Source organism: Myotis davidii, unplaced genomic scaffold, assembly GCF_000327345.1.
Source record: "Myotis davidii unplaced genomic scaffold, ASM32734v1 scaffold460, whole genome shotgun sequence".
Taxonomy (NCBI): Eukaryota; Metazoa; Chordata; class Mammalia; order Chiroptera; family Vespertilionidae; genus Myotis; species Myotis davidii.
The window spans coordinates 81,314-88,991 of record NW_006292692.1 but is presented as its reverse complement, the minus strand read 5'-3'; positions in this window follow the sequence as shown (position 1 = coordinate 88,991).

Sequence of the window (7,678 nt, the reverse complement as noted above, 5' to 3'; positions counted from 1 at the left end):
GATTCTAACCACCATAGTATGAATCTGCTGTTGAAAATCAAGATGAGAATTATGAGATTCAAAACTTGATTGTTCTCATTTTATATGGAGACTATTATAAAACCTTATATACAAATGGTCTTACTGTATCTTGTCACTATCAGAACCTATGTTTGTATTCATAGATCTTATTCTTTAACCAGCTACTATCAATCCCTTGCTCATGTATATGGGGACTAGGCACAAACACTTCTTCATACCATTTTCAATTTGGGTAGAAATACTATGAGAGCACTGAGTTCAAGTACCCTTTAATTTAGAATCATATTCATAACTCCATGCTTTGAGTACTGATGCATGGGATTTAACTCTCTCATCTACCTTAATTCCTTATCTCTGACCATTCTCCAGTTTGTCATCTTACTATCTCGACCATTTACCATTACTTTGTTTCTGACCTCCAGGATCCACCTGCTTCAAATATCACTGACCTCTTGGATTCCTATCACTGCCTTGTGACTGACTAATGGTGACTACAACTCCTTAACTCCCAGCATGCTGATCTAGAGAACTAACTACTTGGTTTTCCAAGCCTCAGCTCCTATAAGGAGCTACCCATACCTCTGGTTGGCATTACAAGCATTAAAGCCACATAATGGAATTTTGATTAGGCAAGAAATCTCTAAAGATTGAGAATTATCTACACGGTAATACAAATTAATAATAAAAATAATAATACCTTAAAAATGTCTAATGATTTAGTTTACAAAGTGTTGTCACTTCATTTGCTCATTCATGCATTCATCAATTTGTTCAACAAATATTTATTTAGTACCAACTGTGTACTAGGCATATTTTGATGAAACAAAGTCATCTGGGGGAAACAGACAATGTTCAAATATTCAAACAAATTTTTGTAAGTTTCATAAGGTCATAAAGGAAAAGTAATATAGGACGCTGTGAAAGTCTGGAAAGTTAACAAAAACATTCCTGAGGAAGTAGCATTTATGGTGACCAAAGGATCTATATTCTCATTTGATTATCACAATAACCTTGTGACTTAGATAAGATGTGTGTTTTTACATCAGCTTTAATCTAATCAGAGGTTAAGAAGCAAGTACTAAATATGGGCATGGAGTCCATGTATTTTGACTCCCCCCTCCCCATTATTCCATGCTACCTTAAATATATAATAAGTACAGTTTTGACAATATATATCAAGAGATATAAAAATGTTTTGTACTCTTTGACTTAGTATTTTCACTTCAATGAATTTACTCAAGGAAAATATCTGAAATGTGGATAGCTCATTCACAAAGATGTTCCTCACATAGTTATCTGGTACAGTTAAAAACAGAAAAACCTACAGGTCTAATTTTAAGGGCATAATTAAGTAAATGTGCTATTTCCATATGATGGAATATTACTCCATTAAAAAGTTATGGTCTATTTAAGTTACATTATACTAGAGGCCCAGTGCATGAATTTGTGCACCAGTGGGGTCCCTCGGCCTGGCCTGCGGGATTGGGCCAAAACTGGCTCTCCAACATCACCCAAGGGGTCCCGAATTGGGAGAGGGTGCAGGCCAGGCTGAGGGACCCCACCAGTGCAAGATCGGGGCCAGAGAGGGGTGCAGGAGATTGGCCAGCTGGGGAGGGACCACAGGAGGGCTCCAGGGCATGTCTGGCTTGTCTCCTTCAGTCCCAATAGGCCAGACCCCAGCAGCAAGCTAACCTACCGGTTGGAGCATCTGTCCCCTGGTGGTCATTGCACATAATAGTGACTGGTCAACCGGTCTACTGCTCCCTGGTGGTCAGTGCACGTCATACCGACTGGTTGACAGGTTGACTGTCTATCCCCTGGTGGTCAGAGCACATCATAGCGACTGGTCGACCGGTCGACTGCCTGTGCCCTGATGGTCAGTGCACATTACAGCGAGTGGTTGAGCAGCCTTAGCATATTACACTTTGATTGGTTGAATGGCCTACCAAATGACCGGTAGCATATTAGACTTTAATTATATAGAATTAAGTTAAAATCAGCATGTAGAATTGTATACAGTATGATTGCAATTATTTTAAAATAGAGGCCCGGAGCATGAAATTCTTGCACTTACGGTGGGGGGAGGGGTCCCTTAACCTGGCCTGTGCCCTTTTGCAGTCTGAGAACCCTTGGGGGATGTCCGACTGCTGGCTTAGGCCTGCTCCCCTTAGTGCTGTTGTGCTCACCAGCTGTGATCTCGGCTTCTTATTGAGCAACGTTCCCCCTGTGGGAGCTCACTGACCACCAGGGGCAGCTCCTATGTTGAGCATCTGCCTCTTGCTGGTCAGTGCACATCTTAGTGACCAGTTGTTCTGCCATTCAGTCGATTTGCATATTAGCATTTTATTATATAGGATGTATAATCAGACAAATGACTAGCAATAAACCCATTATAGATTGTGACCTAATTATCACTAGGTGGATAGGATAATGTGTAATTTTCATTTACCTTTTTATGTTCTTTTTTCTTCCAAACTTCTTACAATGTGAAAGTGCTTTAAATTTCTGAAAAAAAAATTAAATGTTCATAAAACCATTATTTCTTCACCTTTTCATTGCACATATAATCAAGTTTTACTGTTTAAAATACTTTAGAGTATAAGTAAGCACAGTAAAAAACTTAAAATCTAAAATAAACTCAATATTCAGAGATAATGTTATAAAATTTTTGGTGTATGTTCTTCCATACTATTTCACAGGTATGTTTGCTTTATTTTACAAAATGGTATTCTTTTAACCTAATTTTTCCACTTAATAAATTGTACACATCTTTCTATGTCAGTAACTGTGCATCTATATTATAATTTTAATATATTACTTATTTACTTAAGTTTTTTCCTTTTTTATTATAAAAACTGCTGTGATGAGGACATATGTTGTGCAAGTTCTGCAGAGCACAAACTGCCTCATCTTAGATGGTGGCTCTGTACTTTATTGTGTGCAAATTTATTCAGATATTACTTAAAATAAATTCTTAAAAGCAGAGTTGCTGATCTAAAGTATATGTACAACATAAAGCTTATCATAGCATAAAATTTATAAGTAATCGAGATGTCCAACAATTGGGGTGGATAAATAAAATGATATTATAAATATATGATGGAATACTATACAGCCATTTAAGTTTATACCACAGAAGAATATTTCCTGAAATGGGAATGTGTTCACAAGATCTCATTAGTGAGAGGAACAGGTCACATGAATGTAAATATATATATCCACTTATTTTCTATACAAGAGGATTAAAAAAAGTCTCCACCATGACCATGGCTGACACACACACACACACACACACACAAACATATGTTATTAAATTTTCTTAGAAAGCCCTCACCGTTTTGGCTCAGTGGTAAGAGCGCTGGCCTGTGAACTGCAGGGTCTTGGTTTCAATTCAGTCAAAGGCAGGTACCGCAGATGGAGGCTGGGTCCCCAGCCCCAGCCCCAGTCGGGGCACATGTGGGAAACAACCAATCAATGTCTCTCACATTGATGTTTCTCTCTCTGTGTCTCCCCCTCCCACTCTCTCTAAAAAATAAATAAATAAAAAATCCTCGGGTGAGGATTAACAAAAAAACACAGAACAAACAAAAAAATATTGTAGCAAGAAAACTATATAAATGTCCTCAGAAAAATAACCAGAAGAATATACATTATAATGTTCACAGTAAATATCCCAAAAGGAAAATGTACAGATTATAGTATATTTACACAACGGAATATTATACTACACCTAAGCAACAATAATATGGATGGGTTTTACTTTTGTAATGTTAAATTAAAAGATCAAGTACCAGAAGACTATGTATAACTAGATATCCTTTATATCTTATTTAAAAACAAGTAAACTAATAACTATAGGGTGTCCCAAAAAATGTATACACATACTTTGAATAATTATAAAGGCAGTTTTTATTAAAATGCATTTCATTTTCAAAATCGAGCTATCAGCTGTTACAGTGTGTATACACTTTTTGGGATGTGCTGTATATTATTTAGGCATACATATATATTTTGGATTAAAATATATTATTTAAAAAGCCAAGGAATATCAATAAAAAGTTAGGATAGTGGTCTTTGGAGTTAAGGAAATGGGGCCACAGTAGGAGAGGATCATAGAAGTGGATTGAAGTTATTGTCAGTATTCTAGTGCTCAGGTTCAATGGGTGAGTGGGTGAGTGTTCATTATGTAATTAAAAGCATACTATTGACTTTAATAATTATATGATTATAATGAAAATTAAATAAAGGACAAGTTAATGCATAAAAAATAAAAGAGGGCCATGCATGGATCACTGAGACAATGTGCATGATCTATGATAGCGTACATGAATTATTTATAATCCAGTTTTATGCAATTGAATTTTATGATATTTCTTAAGCAATTATCTCTGGGGGTTGGGAATACATGTACTTTTTATTCTCTTGTGGCTTTTTATTCTCTAAATTTTCTGGAAAAACAAGGCCCAAATTACATAGAATAAGAATCATATCTGTAAAAAAATGCATAACAGGGACTTAAAAGAAAGTGTTGACATGTTAATAATAATTGCCTCTGTGTAGTGAAATTTCATAAAGTTTTTTATGTTTCCTTAGATTTTTTTTAATCCAAGTGTTATAGAGTGAGATTGTGTTATTTTTTCTGTTACAAAAGTCACATATGCTTCTCATAAGGTTAAAAGGGCAGTAGTATGTAACGAAACAAATAAAAATACCCTTCTCCCAGGCAAGATGATTTATTTGCTCTGAATCTTAAAGAACTTTTTCTGTTTATATGCATGTGTTCTTGTGTGTTTTATAATATGAATCATGCTATACGTATACTAGGTTCTCTAATAATGTTTCATTCAATCTTGTTTTGTTAAAATTGATGAGAAAAATCGATTCCTGGACAGGGCCACTCTATGTGGTTTGCACGTTCTCTCTATGTCTGCGTGGATTTTCTCCAGGGACTCCGGTGTCTTCCCACATCCCCAAATGTGCATATGACATGAAGTGGTGTGTCTATATTGTCCCAGTCTGAGTGAGTATAGATGTGAGTGAGAGGCCCTGCCATGGAAGGGCCTCCTGTCCAGGGTGGATCCCATCTTGTGTCCTGAGGAGAGGCTCCAGTCACCCATGACCTTGAACTGGAATAAAAAGGTTGGAAAATCATTCTGTTACTTTTTTTAAATTCATTTTTCTTAAATGTATGCATATCACACATTTATTTCAGTGTTTGATATTAGAAGTGCTTGGGTATTTATTTAGAAGTTTGGTGATGTTTTTGTGACTAGAATATGCCCTAGGAACTTAATTCTTGTTTCTATCAATTAGCCTATGGTAAAATTGGTTTCATTATACATTGTTTCCCTCAAAGTCAGTTTCCAAGAACCTATCTATGAAGTTAAGTGAGGACTTAACTACTGTTCTACAAGTTACTGTCCTTCCTGCCTCTCTTTTGTGTTCAATAGAAAGCCATTGTATCAGCCAGTAGAAATCCATAGTAGGTGTATTAGGTAATTTATTAAGTTCTTTCCAAATGATAGAATTTGGATTAATAGTTTTTACTGTTACATACAATGCTATACAAAGCATTCTTTTAAATCTATTTTTTGCATGTTTAGAAGTATTTTTATAGGCTAGTACCTAGAGATACAACTGCCAGATCAAAGGGTTTGAGCTAAATTGCTTTGTGGCATGCTGGACACTATCATTCTTTTTTATTTTGTCAGCATGTTGGATGAAAAATCCAATCTCATTCCTTTAAGTTATTTCCCCTACCCCCTACTAAAGTTAAGCACTTTTTAATATATTTATTAGCTATTTCTATTTTGTTGGAGATTGCTTGTTCATCGCATTTGCCTATTTTTCTTTTGAGTCATTTATCTTTTTTTCTTTCTTGATATGTAGGTCTTTAGATACTAGAGATAGTATCCTTTTGTCTGTTATATATTACAAAAGTCTGCCATTTGTCTTTTTAAAAGTTTATAATACTATTTGCCATAAAGATTTAATTATGTAAATAGGCAAACATTTTAATTTTTTTTATGGTTTCTTGGTTTTGTCCCATTTTTAGGTAGGCTTCTATAACCCCACATTATAAAAATATTAGGCAATATTTTTTTCTAATATTTTACGTATTTTATTCTTAGTGCTTTAATCCATATGAGATTGTTGTTTGTGTGTGTGTGTGTGTGTGTGTATACCTATGGTCAAAAGTAGGGACCTACTTTAATTTTTCTAGAAGACAAAGTTAGTTTTCCTAACTTATTTCTTGTATTGAATGATATTTATACTAATTTGGAATTCTCTTTTCATCATGAATTGTATGAGCATGCTTGTTTATTTTCTGTTCAATTTTTGTCTATTACTGAGCTAATACCTCACTGCTTTAATTACTGGATTAATTGTTTTAATTACTTTAATTCGTTATTAATTAAAAATATGTTTTGAAATCCATTCCTTCTTTTCAGAATTTATTTGGCTATTTGTCTACATTTTCTTTTTCCAGATGAATTATAGAATTAACTCATCAACTTCAGTAAAAAGAAAAAAATCCCTGGAAGTGCCTCAGAAATTTTGAGTCACCTATCAAGAACTGGCATCTGTACAATAAAGGGTTTTGCATTTACCTTACATCCAGGCATCATTTTAAACTCTGTTCTTAGCTCTGTGTTTGTTCCCAGTTAATTATCTTTAATTCCTAGTTGTACAATCATGTCAGTTGTAAATAAGGAAACGTTTGTCTTTTCATTTCTAATGTTTGTTTCTAATTTGGTTTTCCTTTTGACGCATTGGTAAAGATCTGTGACTTCCAGCAGAATGCTGATTTATATTGATTAATAAAGATGAGGCCTCCTCCTCTTGTTATAAATTTATCTTTATTGTTCAAAGTATTGCAGATGTCCTCTTTGTTTTGTTTTTTTTCCCCGTTGACCCTCTCCAGCCTGCACCTGCCCCTCCCAGGCTTTCACCACCCTTTTGTCTGTGTCCATGGGGTATGCATATATGCATATAAATTCTCTGACCCACCCACTCCCCTACCCCTGCCTTCCCTCTGAAATTCATCAGTCTGTTCCATGCTTCTATGTCTCTGGATCTATTTTGTTCATCAGTTTTTGTTCATGAGATTCCACGTATAAGTGATACTTATATTTTTAATCTTTAGTATAGTTAATTACTTGGATAGCTTTCTTAATGTTGAGCTATTCTTGCATTCTTGGAATAAAACTGACCTGGCAGTGGTGTTTTGTCTATGTCAATATTTCATTTAGGATATAAAACTCTATAGTAACAAGTTTCTAGAGCAGTGCCCCTTACCTTTTTCACATCATGGCAAACTGGGGTAAATTAAACAGACATGATTGCTCAGGGCAGAGACAACTGGCTTCCCAGGCCTGTCTTCCCTCAAAGCCTTAGAACAGTGGTTCTCAACCTTCCTAATGCCATGACCCTTTATTACAGTTCCTCATGTTGTGGTGACCCCCAACCATAAAATTATTTTTGTTGCTACTTCATAACTATAATTTTGCTACTGTTATGAATCATAATGTAAGTATCTGATATGCAGGATGTATTTTCATTGTTATATTAAAACATAAATTAAAGCATAGTGATTAATGACAAAACAATATGTAATTATATATGTGTTTTCCGATGGTCTTAGGCGACCCCTGTG